Source organism: Syzygium oleosum, unplaced genomic scaffold (genome assembly GCF_021117445.2).
Source record: "Syzygium oleosum isolate NSW1041296 unplaced genomic scaffold, Sole_v2.1 Sole_v2.23, whole genome shotgun sequence".
NCBI lineage: Eukaryota > Viridiplantae > Streptophyta > Magnoliopsida > Myrtales > Myrtaceae > Syzygium > Syzygium oleosum.
The window spans coordinates 5,762,811-5,775,680 of NW_026607507.1; the positions used below are offsets into that span (position 1 = coordinate 5,762,811).

The 12,870-nt window shown below is 39.7% G+C and overlaps 1 pseudogene; it reads right to left on the reverse strand.

The window, feature by feature from the left end:
* Positions 1–811: 811 nt before the first annotated feature.
* On the reverse strand, positions 812–4,625 carry LOC130140961 ((+)-alpha-terpineol synthase-like; annotated as a pseudogene).
* Positions 4,626–12,870: the final 8,245 nt, after the last annotated feature.

The window sequence follows — 12,870 nt, forward strand, 5'->3', positions numbered from 1 at the left end:
TGAGAGTCGTGCTTAATCATTATAAAGGATCCGCAATTATCAACACTTACGTATCTTTTTTATTCCAGTCTATCGATTTATCAATTTATTAGTTTCCTATACTTGCGTTTTACTTTACTCTAGATTTATTTGTCCACCATTAGTAACTTCATGTTCGAATCTCCACTGAACCCGATTAAATAAAAACCAAAGATCCATCTTTGTGAAAGGCATTTCACCATGTGCATCAATACCAACAAAGTTGTGGAGAAATACAAGCGAATGTAACCCATAGTTCGAATGAATGCAACTCTAATGTAGAGAAATATTAAGGAAATCACAATGCAAAGTTGTATTCAACATGTCTCCTAAATGGGACATGCCAAAATTTAATTTAATATGAATTATTTTACTATGGGCCAGATTTCGATGGCATGAACGAGTTCAATTCCTAATGCGAAAAGAGACATTAGGGCGAAAATTCAGATGTTAACGGACTGCACGGCGACCGTTTCCAATTGCACGGAGCCAGCGTCGGTCAAAGTTGACCGGTTTTTCTTTTCTGTCGCATTCTCTCTTTCTTTTCAATATTTCTCCAATATAAAATGCTATATTTTTTTACATAAAATAGAAATAGATCACCACAAATACCATCAGCAATTACGTAATCGGCCACAACACAAAGCACGGAATAGCATGTGCTTCTCTGCCGAATTTTGTGAAGCTTGTACGAACACCCCTCAATAGACTTCAATTGCAATAGTTTCAATATCTTAGAGCTCACAGAGCCGCCCCAAAGGCTAATAATAACACATAACATCAGGGTCTCTCCAATAGCAAGACCTTGGTCAATGATGCATCCTTAATCAATGGGCACGGATTCGAATATGGTCCACATAACATGGTCCTTGGTTTGGTGACCGGGAAGGCCGTGTCCGTCTCCATAATCGTAAAAGCACTGAGACGCTCGTGCCAAGTTGAGACAGGCATTGAGAAAAGGCCTGAACCCGGAGAATGGGTAGTCCTCAAAAACTTCTTTGTTCATCCTCTTCCAGGTCTCACGCACCAGATGCCTGATATGTTCCCGCGCGGCCTCTTCCAAAGCGCCGGTTTCATTCATGTAGCATTCTAGCGCCTTGTAGTTGTCTCCTCGTGCCAATTCATGCTAAGCATGGACGATAAAGATGGGTCACTAACGTAAGTCCCTAGATTCATCTCACATTTGTATCAAAGAAATAAAAAAATAATGGAACATCACTGTGAATAATTCGATAATGTGCAGTTTTTATAAGAGATGATTAACAAGGAAAGGACAACTATCAAAGTAAGTTACCGATGATGTACTGAGATCATCGTTGAATCGAAGGATCTTGGCGGAAGAATGCATGACGCCCGGGATTTTCGACACGTTATGAAGTCCCTCTTCCGTCGAGAAAAGTGCCAAAAAAGTCTTAAACCTGGAAGAGGATGAACAAAGAAGTTTTTGCATTTGTGCCAATTTAGTCCTAAACCTTTTGTATTTGTGCCAATTCAGTCCTAAACTTTTTTGTCTTTGTGCCAATTCAGTCCTTCCAGCCGATTTTGGCCCGATTTTGTTGACGTGGACGTCGGCCGGCCGGCAGCCAATCACCGGCGCTGATGTGGATAACTTTTAATAATATTTTAATATTTTTTTGAATTTTTATTTATTTATTTTCTTTTTTTCTTTTTTTTCCCTCCCCTCCGTTCTTCCTCCAGCCGATCGTTGGACCAGCGACCGGCCAGAGGCCAACGAGGTCCTCGCTGGCCATTGGCGAGGCTCGCCCTCGCCAGCGATGGCGAAGGCGAGCCTCGCCCAGCCGCCGGCAAGGTCGACCTCGCCGGCCCCTGGCGAGGCTTGCCCTCACCAGCAACGATGAAGGCGAGCCTCGCCATGGCTGGGCGAGGTCGTGCCTCGCCCAGCCATGGCAAGGCTCGCCAGTGGCCAGCGAGGTCGACCTCACCGGCCTTTGGCCTCTGGCCGATCACCGGTCCGGTGATCAGCTGGAGAAAGGAGGGAGGGAAAAAAGAAAAGAATAAAAAAATTAATAAAATTTCAAAAAATTATTAAAATATTATTAAAAATTGTCCACGTCAGCGCCAGTGACCGGTCGGCGTCCACGTCAGCAAAATTCGGCCAAAATTAATCGGAAGGACTGAATTGGCACAAATGCAAAAGGTTTAGGACTGAATTGGCACCCAAAAAAAGTTTAGGACTAAATTGGCATCAATGCAAAAGGTTTATGACTTTTTTGACACTTTTCCCCTCTTCCGTCACTATGTCTGTGGTTAGGAAGTAGCTATCCAACAGCAAAATCAGCCCTCCGATCGAATCCACCGCAACGTCCATGTACTCCTTCAGTGTCGGTTTAATGCCCTTGTTATACCAATGGACCTCCTTCATGTACGCCTTGCATTCATCCGCCCACTATTGGATTGAAATTCGAAAAGTGTGTCAATCACCAAGTCGAGGGACGTTCTTTCTCCTACTTTTTCGGGATATACATTATAAGGTGAAAGATTTAGCAAGTCGAGATTACCACTTTTCGCATGTAAGGGATGGGGTTGATTCCTCGCTCTCTCATCGTCCAATACCCAACTTCGTTGGTCGTGTTGTACAAGACCATAAAACTATCTCTTATTGTTGGAGGAAGCTTATTGATGTCCGTGATGTCACACCTAGACAAGTTATCACTATTTCAACGATCTTATAAATTTTACCGTTACTCGAAAATGCGCTCCTACGCTGCCAGATTGCATCTATGAATTATAGAGTGCTTGTGTATACTTCGCCAGATTGCTAAGTTCCTTCCTGTGGACTGACTGCACTAAATTGAAATCTAGTTTAGCCAATCGTAGCAAAGAGGGGATCATGTCATGTTGTTTCTCGTACATGTCCATGAACCACCGAGCCTCCAACCTGTTTGGCCTCCAGTGGATTGGCATACCTAGTGCATGACTCACGTTGCTCGCTAAATTAGTGGGAACTTCGTCGAGGTTTAGATCCTTCAAATGCTTAGAAGCAAAGTTCCAAGCTTCATCAAGTATGGTTTCCCCTTCCAATCCATGAAAAGAAGCTTCATGAAGACCAAGAAGCCCCTTCACATCCTTATTGAGCGATTCGTTGAATGTGCCCGTTTTGTTCATGAACCTTTGAAACACATCTGTACATTTAGCAAAAGGAATGGTAAGGTAAAATTTGATGCGTCAACATGATTCACAAAAGGTTAACTAGTTAGCGACCACCTTGCAGTACTTTGTATCCATGTTGTCTGAGTAGCCGGAATCGAAGGGAAGTGGCATAGAGATCGTCCAAAAGCTGAGCATCTTCAGTCTTGTTATAGATGGAAATTAGAGCGTTCTTGATCTCTGTCTCGAATTGGTAACCTAGTCCTAGTCTTTGAACCACATCAATGAACTCGAGCTTGGCCACCTGGTTCATCTTCCTGCTGAACAGACCCCTGACTTCTTGTTTCAACCTTCGGAGTTGCTCGGTATATTTATCCTCCTAGGCACGTTAAAAATTCATAAAAATTGAGATCTTAATCACAGTTAATACATAAGCATAGTTGCATATTGCCTATCGTATTAAAACAGATCGATTCTCATTTTATTTCCAAAAACATTTGAAAAGGCATTGTTGAGCTCGTGCCTATATGTTGAGAATATGCCATTTTGACCAGGTTTATTAATATCTCCTGTAGAATATTGTTGGGGTTGGCCGTATATTTAATAGAGTTGCTGTGGATGGGGTTGTGTAAATTGATGTTACGTATCTCGAATGTCGTATATAAATCATATACAGAAATGGACAAGAAGTATACATCCATATATCAATCTTTTTTGGTCAAACCACATTTCTATTTTAAAGTACAATTTTTCTTTTTCTTTTTTTCTATGTCGTTTTGGGATTTGTGGACTCATCCCATCAAAGTAAATAGAAAATGGGGAAAAAGTGCACTTCGGTCACCAAACTTAAGTTGTTTTTGTTGTCAATGTGGTAACTTAAACTTCGAACATAGCAAAGTGAAGCCGAGGTATTAATCGCTACCGAACAAAAGTCTAATATTCAAATAATCAGTGCCATCATGGAATAAAGTGTTACTGAAATTTGCTTAAATTAAACTTGAGTTACTGTTTTTGTAGTTTGCGAATTGAATATCCACAATAGTGCCGAGTTTTTCCACAGCATACTTTCAGCTACCAATGACATGGACATGAGCTAGCTTCAAATTGTCAAAACCATGGACCAAAAAATATGACAGGAAATTTTTCCAAGTTTCAGGACCAAATGGAAAAAAGATTGCAAATTCAATACTGAATGTGAATATTTTCCATAGTATTTAAGCTAGAGTGGATTTTATGCCGATAAAAAAAATCATTACCGTGTAATCAACACTGAGTGACTGCACAAAGTCATAGTCCCAAACGCTAGGTTGCCAATTTGCTGAACGTCTCACAATCTCTTGATCTTCAATCTTCAAAGCGCATTTCACGAATTGAGCGCCGGAGGAGGTGGAGGAGGACGAGGACAAGGAGGAGCGAAGGTGTCTAGAGAACAAGAGAGAGGGTTGATTATGGCCGATTGAGGAGGGGATGAAGCTTGTGAACAAAGCAGGAAGAGCCATTGCGAAATTTGATGCAAGTGACTCAGTATGCTCACCATCCTTTATATAGGTGTCGCTGTGGAGCCCCAGTCATGGAAAAGTTTGCAGATGCTTTCGGTGCAAATTTTTCTATTTACTCAAGCCATTCTCTAAGCATTGGAATTTATGTTCTTATTTTTTTTATTTTGTTCCAAAATGGTTGTCCTCGACACACCACGACTGATTTGGATAAATAAAAATGCCGTGCTTCAAAACTAGAGCGGTCAAAATGGATCATAAATCCATTCATTCACTCATTTACAATCAGGTTGTAATGGGTTGTTTAAACATTAAAAATGCCGGGTGAAAATGAGTTTAAAAAATTAATGTTCAATCAAGTTGGGTCTTAATGGAAATTTAGAGTATTTGTTTTGTTTCTACATGCATACGTTTATATTTTGATGCCTCGTCCCACTTCACGTTTCTTGTTAACCACAAAGTAATTTTAGGTGAAAAGCCACCAAAAATCCTAAACCTTCCCAAATTTGTACATGTGTGACATTTTACCCTATATCAAAGTTTTGTCAATGAGAATCATTAAAATTCTGCCTACATGGATGCCAGAAAGCAAACAGGATTGAATGGCACCCACATGGCTTAAATGAAATAATAACGTCATTGTTTTGGCTTAAAAATCATCTTACGAAACCTTAACAGATGATAAATGTATCACATAAAGTTTATGGTGTTTATGTGACGAGAAAAAGTTTAGGTTAAATATATAACAAGAAGCACATTTAAAATATTTGGCCGGCACACAACACCAAACTATTACTATAACAATCAATCAATGTTGTGGCCAATAAAAAAGTTTCAAAAACTAAAGGGTTAATACCACAAAAAACTCAAATTGGTACACTTGTGATAAATTTACCCAAAACTGATTTCTTGACCACTAAAAATCCCAAACTGGTATACCTATAATAAATTTACCCTTAGTTTTCGATAAATTTTATCATCAAACTCATTAATTTGATGAGTTTGATGATACGTGAAAGTTAACAAATGTACTAAGTTGAGGTTTTACCGTTCCGTTTGTCACATGTGTAATAATTTAGTATGGTTTTCCATATTTAAGAGGAAATATTGCTAAAATTTGGAGCTGAGTTGTGTCCAGATCAGGTCCAGTTGGATAGGAGTCGATATAATTGTGTCACATGACAATGGATCAACATGATTTTAATGAACCGGAATATCTCACCAGAGGCACTGTTGAAAATATATTTCGAGTTTGAGCATGAAGATGAAAGTTTCCTATATTAAATAGGTTTCTGATTTTGAATAAATTTTCTAGTTGGAGTAAGTTTCTTAAAAAGAGATTTCCTATGTTGGATCCAATCGTATATCAGAAGTGGATGTTTTTTCTAAAGAGCATCAAAGAAGAGTTCTTGCTTGTCAATTACATCCCTAGTGTTTGAAGCCATGAAAATCTTATGTTAAGATTTTGTGATTTTCTTTGTAAGATTGATAGATTATTTCGTGAAGAATTGTGGAGCTGCTAAGTGAATATTTGGTTGTTCGTGTTATACTTAAGTGAGAGATGGTAAGCTCAATGGAAGGAAAAAAAGTGCATGTTCGTAGGCTATGTACAAGGTAAATGAGACTATCGGTTGTGGTGTCGGAATTAAATCCACCTATTATTAGCAAAGAAGTTACATTTGATGAGTCTCCGATACATTTAGGCAGCAGTGATTGCAATAGTGTTTATACGGATCCGAACGGTATTCAGTTCTAGGTGGAGTGGCAACTAGAAACTCTTAAAGTAGCGGGTGCTAATGTGGTAATCGACATACATGGTGCTTGTAGCAATATGGAGTTGGTAGAGTTAACAATTGCTCTAACTATTGAGTTTAACAAGGTGCATGTTCGATCTCTCGACATATATGGATGCAACGATGGTTTTTCTTTATATGTGATAGATGAAGTTGTGTCTGAAAATCCTTGTGGAGCAGTTAAATCCAGGTAGAGTTAGTGTTCTAATGAAGTCCAGGATTATGGCGAAGTTCAAGCGAGGCTTGGATTTGGACTTGGAAAATATCTGTGGCGATTGAGCCCATTAGAGCCTGTGGAATAATAGCAGTGAAGTTTGGATTCCAATGAAGCGATTGTGACTTGTTTCAAACGTCAAGCCAAGGTGGAGATTAAGCAAAATATTTATTAAGTTTGAGCATGAAGAGGAAAGTTTCCTATTTTAAATAGGTTTCCTATTTTGAATAAGTTTCCTAGTTGGAATAGATTTCCTAAGAAGAGGTTTCTTATTTTGAATTCAATTATTGCTTGTGTGTGTGTATATATATAAGTGGATGTTTTTTTTTTCTGAAGAGCATCAAAGAGGAACTTCTACTTGTAAATTACATCCCTAGTGTTTGAAGCCATGAAAATCTTATGTTAAAATTTTGTGAATTCTTTTGTAAGATTGAAAGATTATTTCGTAAGGAATTGTAAGGCTAAACACTGAGTGATTTATTAGGTGTAATTGAGGACTGAGAAACACTGAGAGTGTTCGAATGATTCAAATATGGTTATAATTTCTTTTGTATCGCTTAATCTATAATGAAATTCTTTGCTGCTCTACCCGTGGACTTGAACCACATAAAATCTATTGTCCAATTTATTTTCTTGCTTTCTTTATTTTATTGTTCGATCGCTTATTTTCGCAACAAGCATTGTAGTGATTGATTTTTCACTAATGTGGTACTCAAGTGATCGAAAAAGTTACATAGCATTTGTGGTGTCCCTTTTCCCACAAAAAGCTCTACACCAAGAAAAGAAACACGCAGAAGAGAGAATTATGTAATTTCTATATGTTTCTGTGTAACTTGTAACGAAGAGTATGTGAGCCTAATAAGATTATTCAATTGGAAATATGAACGATCAAAGGAGATATATGCACAATCCTGAGTAATATGAAAAATTAAGAAGATATCCTGATTATCTCTAACTATGCATCTTCTGACTTTAATTTTTACTAAAAAAATCAATAAAATATATTGTTTCCTTTAGCTAAACTAATAAAAGTAAATCAGCAACGGTAGACAAAATAGAAATAATTTAAAGGCCAAAATTATCATGAAAAGCCTATAACTTTTCACTTTTCTTTTTATGAAAACCATTATAAAAAATCATAGAACAATTCTCCCGGAGACCATCGAATACAAACAGAAAAAAAAAAAGAAGAAGCAAAAAAAGGAACGAAAATGAGTGGACTCACTACGTTTTTCAAGAAGAAACAGTAAGAAAACGTCATAGAACGTTTTTGCGGCGTCCGGTCAGGGATAAATGCAGAGCACTGTAGAAGAAATAGACCGAACGCCGTATAAAACCTCAAAGCTCCAACATCTCCGCTCTCGTAGCCGAAGGTCGCTTGCTGTGGATTGCAAATACCACAAATAATCAGGGGTAGCAACTATGGGAGACACGCCCCCTAAAGAAGCAACATTCAGCCGCCCCTAATGAATAGAGCATCGCCGATACGAAATCGATATGAGTTTGGTTAGGGTGGGCTTTGAATTGTAGGATATGTCTTGCTTTAAAAATTAGACCCCACCAAACTACCTTTCCCTTGTACATTGTGTCGTACAACGCCCACAAATAGAGAATCTGCTTTCGACATGAACTTACGATGGTGGTTGTTTATTATGATTGAGAAATCATCAATCAAAGCGAAAGTCTTTGTACGTGAACGAGCTCTAACTGAACCTTCCATTTTTAATTCGTTGAACGAACTGTCCTATTACCTAAATCACAATCTTAACAGAACTAGTCGAGGACAATTGTTATTGACCATTTAGTGAAATTATATCTACTGACAATAAAGTCAGATTCTATCTGAATCTTCAAGTATCTCACGAAGGAACACAAAATTTGGCTTACAACCCAAAAAGGCCCCCCTTTTAGCTTCCATCTATAGTGGCCGTTAGAGATTTGACATGACGATCAAAATGTACCATACGCCTCCCACGTTTGGGTGACCTGAATTGAGGGCAGGCGAAAAGACGCCTCAGAAAAGTGAAAAAATATTTGGTAGACTTCACTTTCCGCGTTAGCCATGGGCCGCTCCACTCCCTTACCACGTATCTAGATGGGTCCTGCTCGTCAAAGTTTTCAAAATTCTGTGTCTTCTCTCCCCGTACTCTTCTCTCTCTCCTTCCATCAATGTCGAAGCATGCTTCCTTACCGACAAACACTCTCTCTCCCTCTACCTCTTTGCTTCCTCTTCTCTTTTTCTTCGCTTCCTAGACTGCCCCTTTGGGCAAAGCAAATCATCTCTATTTGACAATCTTCACTCTGCACTTGACCTCTCTTCTTCAACCCTCACTTCCGCCATCTCCGAATGCCACACTCTTCTCACTCGGCAAAAAGACACTATAAGTGTCATAAGTTGTGTACGGAGATCACTTTGATGTCATAACTTTTTTCGGATCACTTTGATGTCAACTTTTTTGAAAAACGATCACTTTAATGCCAATGCTGACATGGCCGCTGGAAATCTGACGCGGCTTTTTTTTATATTAATTTGCGATGATGACATGGCTCACCGGAAATCTGACGTGGCTCTTTTTTTTGCCGGAATTTTGGCCGGAGTCACTAAAGTGATCTCTTTTCCTCCGACTTGACACCAAAGTGATCCGAAAAAAAGTTATGGCACCAAAGTGATCTCTGTACACAACTTATGGCACTTATAATGTCCTTTTGCCCTTCTCACTCTCTCTCAAGACCCCTCCTCTCTTGCAGCCCACCCACCACGGACCTAGCTTCCATGCCTCAGCTTCCAAAACAGCAAGCCCGACAGCCTCGGACTCGTCCAGAAAGTTTTCTTCTTCCTGCCCGGGGTCGATCCGGCCGAGGGTCACGCCCAGATTATGGAAGTGGAGTTCGTGAAGAGCAGTGGGAGGGCCAAGGGCTGTCCCAAAATGGGAGGCCCCAGTTTGCGATTCTGGGTCCTCTAATTTGGGCAAGTCTTCGCATATCAATGCTCTGGTTTAGAGGAAGAAGGAAGTTACGGTTACATTTAAGAAACCAGGTCCTCTTTTATTCGCTTATGGTTTTGCTTTGGTCGCGAGGGATCGGCTGATTGATTGTATTTTGCAGGCAAGACTCAGCTTATAAATCACTTCTTGGTGAACAAGAGTTGGTACATTGTGGATTTGCCAGATTATGGGTGAGCTTTAGCACCTGGCTTTGGGCTTGCTTAAATTTCTCAGCTGTGTGGCAGCTTATAAATGCAAAAAACAAAAAAATCGTAGAATGTGAGATAATATGTAAGCTTTGTTTCTTGGAATGCTGCAACTAATTGAGTGAGGTAAGTCAATTCGAAGTTATTAGAGTGGGAAACTGGAAAATCGTTGGATCACGACTTGTTGTTTGGGAGAATCTGCGCTGAGCCTTTGGCTTAGTATTCCATTAGCTTCCCTTGGTATTTCACCTCGAGGAAGGTCGCGACAGTTTATTGAGGAGGAACATCGCGAGTGAAGTGAATGTGGAATTAATTTTGCAGCGTTCCCATGAACTTGGGACGTTCGCCCTGGACGCTTGCAGCAGCGAACCTCGAATGAACCCAGAGATCCAAGGTCGACTGAGCCCCCGAATCAACCCTTAGACCTTGCCGGTCCCCATTACTGCTCATCCCTCGTCCTCGTCAAGCTCTATGAGATGAACATGTTACCAATAAAGGCTACAAATTCAAAATATACATGAAATTGAAAGAGGAAAATGGAGAAAACTAAATTGAAAAAGAATTAAAGACAAAAGATGTAACGAGTCAAGACACTTTCCAGGAAACTTTCTACAAGATAGTTATATTTCTATTATTGTGCAAACGGCTTCAATGAAAGTATTGACTTTAAGATATAATGTCTCGCATAAGAAAATGATAACGAACCTTATTTTTTTGGTCTGTACAATAATGTATTTGAAGGCGTTCTTTGATTATGAATTCAAACCCAAAGAACGATATAGAAAGCTAGTAGTATTATTGGAGCAGAAGAAAATACTCGTTCCAATCTAATTGCATTGAATCAGTGTTGGTCAAAGTTGACGATTTTTCTTTGCTTCTATATGATAACTTTTCTTTTCCCTCCTGAGTAAGAGGTTAAATTGCTTCATCTAGGACCTCATGCGGACCTTGACATCCCTTGTATGTAAAACACATAGAGGGTATTCCCTCTCCTTAGGGAAGATAAAGATATCTTGTAGAAGCAAGCGATCGAACAATAAAATAGACAGAACAAGAAAATAAATCGGACACCGAATTTACTTGGTTCGGTCATAGTGACCTACATCTACGGGGAGAGCAGCACGAAATTCTACTATAGATCAAGCGATAGAGATTACAACAGAGATTACAACCACACTCGAATCACTCAAACACTCTAAGTGTTTCCCAAGCCCCAATTATACCCAATAACTCACGCAATGTTTAGCCCAATAATTCCTCACGAAATAATCTCTCAATCTCACGAAGGAATTGACACAAATTCTTACCACAAGAATTTAATCGCTACAAATACTCGGATATCTTCATAGTGTAATTCACTAGCAGAAGTTCCTCTTTGATGATCTTCACAAATAACATCCCCTTCTTATTTATAGGCAAGAATTGGATCCAAATTAGGAAACCTCTTTTTAGGAAACCTTCTCCAATTAAGAAATCTTTTCCGACAAGGAAATCATTCAATTAGAAAATCTATTCAAAATAAGAAACCTACTTGAATTAGGAAACTTTCATTTTTGGACTCAAACTCGAGATATATTTTCAACAAGATACAAGGGGGACAAGAGGGGCCGGGCGTGAGGGCACCAGGAAAGTTAAAATAAGGAACATTGTCCTGTTAGCCCGCTAGGGTTTCCTGGACAGGCGAGGTGGCCCCAGTCGGTGAAGCCTGCTCGTGGTGAGGATACACCCTAAACACCCAAGGATCCACGGAGTACCCCTGGTCAAAGTTGACGAATTTCTTTTCTTCTATATGATAACTTTTCTTTTCAATTTTTCTCCAATACAAAAAGCTATATATTCAACATAAAATAAAATTCGATCACCACGAATATTGTTTGTAATTACATAATCAGTCTCCACACAAAGCACGGCATAGCATGTGCTTCCATATCTTAGAGCTCACCGAGCCACCCCAAAAGCTAAGGAAGACACATAAGATCAAAGGCTCTCTCCAAAAGCAAGAACTTGGTCAATAATGCATGCCTAATCGAGGGGAACGGCTTTGTATATAGCCGACACAAGATGGTCCTTGGTTTCGTGACTGGGAGAGCCGAATCCGTCTCCATATTGGTAAAAAATCTGAGAAACTCGTGCCAAGTTCAAACAGGCGCCAAGAAAAGGCCCGAACCCAAGAACTGGGTAGTCCTCAGACACGACTCTATTCATCCTCTTTTAGGTCTCACGCACCATATGCCCGATGTGTTCCCGCACGGCCTCTTCTGAAGCCCCGGTTTCAATCATGTAGCATTCTAGCGCCTTGAAGCTGTCTCCTCGCGCCAATTCATACCAAGCAAGTCCAAATACTCATCTCGCATTCGTATCGAAGAAATAAGAAAGAGTAGTTTGTCACTATGAATATACCAATGATGTACTCTTTTTTTGTTATAAGTCACTATTTACAAGGAGAAAAACAATATAAAAGTAAGTTACCGATGATGTGCTGAGATCATTGGTGAGTCGAAGGATCTCGGCAGAACAATGCACGACACTCGGGATTTTGGAAACGTAATCAAGTCCCTCTTCCATCAATTTATCCGTGGTTAGGAAGTAACTGGCCAACAGCATAACCAGCCCTCCGGCTGAGCTCGCCGCAACGTCCATGTGCTCCTTCAGTGTCGGTTTAATGCCTTGCTGTACCAATGGACCTCCTGCACAGCGACCGTTTCCAATTGCACTGAGCCAGCGTCGGTCAAAGTTTTGGCTGGTTTTTCTTTTCTGTCGTAGTCTTTTTCTTTTCAATATTTCTCCAATATAAAATACTATATTTGTTAAAATATGTATCGAGTTTGAGCCCGAAACAAAAATCTGAATATTCCAAATTGATATTTTGCCGACATCCGAAATCGAGCAAAAAAACAAATATTGGAAATTTACTTTCCTAATGTCCAAGAGTTGGCAGCCAACAAAAGAAGGAAAAAAATAAAAGCAAAAGGGGCGCACGGAATATATTTCATGTTGCTCCAAATATGTGCTGGAGTCGGCCAAAAGAGGAGTGACGAGAAAAGTCAAACA